This window comes from Aptenodytes forsteri, unplaced genomic scaffold (assembly GCF_000699145.1).
Source record: "Aptenodytes forsteri isolate BGI_AS27 unplaced genomic scaffold, ASM69914v1 Scaffold482, whole genome shotgun sequence".
NCBI lineage: Eukaryota > Metazoa > Chordata > Aves > Sphenisciformes > Spheniscidae > Aptenodytes > Aptenodytes forsteri.
The window spans coordinates 294,229-295,343 of NW_008795046.1; the positions used below are offsets into that span (position 1 = coordinate 294,229).

At 52.8% G+C, this 1,115-nt stretch overlaps 2 protein-coding genes across 4 annotated transcripts in view; both read left to right on the top strand.

The window, feature by feature from the left end:
- The window catches only part of TMEM263 (transmembrane protein 263), a 315,606-nt gene that overhangs the window by 21,842 nt on the left and 292,649 nt on the right, over positions 1 to 1,115 (top strand). The gene's annotated exons all lie outside the window — the stretch shown is intronic.
- Positions 92 to 1,115, top strand: part of POLR3B (RNA polymerase III subunit B) — an 87,229-nt gene continuing 86,205 nt past the window's right edge. The window contains exons 1-2 of the mRNA XM_009276994.2: positions 92 to 149; positions 326 to 409. The gene's annotated coding sequence lies outside the window, so the exon portion shown is untranslated. The remainder of the gene's footprint in view (positions 150 to 325; positions 410 to 1,115) is intronic.

The following is a 1,115-nucleotide window of genomic DNA, read 5'->3' on the forward strand; positions in this document are numbered from 1 at the left end:
GCTCTGAGCAACCTGATTTAGTTGAAGATGTCCCTGCCCACGGCAGGGGGGTGGACTAGATGACCTTTAGAGGTCCCTTCCAACCCAAACTATTCTATGATTCTACGATTTCCGACAGACTAACTGTGGCTAACAGACCAGGTTGCAGGGTAATGGGTCATTGGACTGAAACAGTTGCTTGGTGAGCACGTAGTTAGTTAGATGGAGCGCTGTCTAGGATGTTGTAGGATTGTCGTGTATTAAACTCTCCAGGCTGACTGTCCAATTTCGGCAGGAAACTGAATGGAAGTGATCTAAAATGTTGCTACTCTCATGTTTAACCTAGGCGTTCATGTCCAGGACGCGTGGAGCCCAGACCAAACTCAGTGAAGTTTATTCATGCAGAATCTGAGTCAGAGCAGATGCGTGTGTAAGTACAGTTTTCACACTCTGCTTTTAAAACGTACTTAGCAATTATTATATGTGAACTGGCAAAAACTTGCCGCTACAGGAATTTGCAAAGATCACTAACGTTTCTTGTTTAATCTTAAGCTGGGGAGGATGAGTAGTCCCCTATTTGACTGGGACTTTGGTGTTCCTATAGCACCGACACTTGCAAAGAAAAAAGAAGTCAATTTGTAGGTGATCCAGCTGCAGCATTCAACACCAAGACCGGAAAAGGACAGTAATAATGCTGAAAGCTTATGGTCCACGTTGCTTTGCATGCTAAAAAATGTAAAAAATCGGTTTCTACCCGAACTGCTCTGTGCCGGCCTCTGTCGCCGCCGCCTGCCTGCTCCCGGGCCTTCAGCCGCCGGCGCTGGAGGGCGGTGAGGCGGACGGCGGGGCCGGGTTATTGCGGCAGGGGTAGAGGATTCAGCTCAAGGATTCAGGGGGGGAACCCCCAAACGCTGAAAGGTATTAAAGTCCCCTGCGAGGAGCCAGGGCATTAGGAGGGGGTGGTCTGGAGAGCCCTGGCCGCCCTTAGCAAAGCGCCCGGCCTTCGCCTCCTTTTCGTGTGCGTGTCTCCGCGCTCACTCCCACCAGGGCTCCGTGGGCCCGGAACCTTCGGGCGCCGCGCCGGTGCGGCGGGAGGACGCGTTTAGCTGCTACACCGCGGGTCCCCCCCCGTCGGC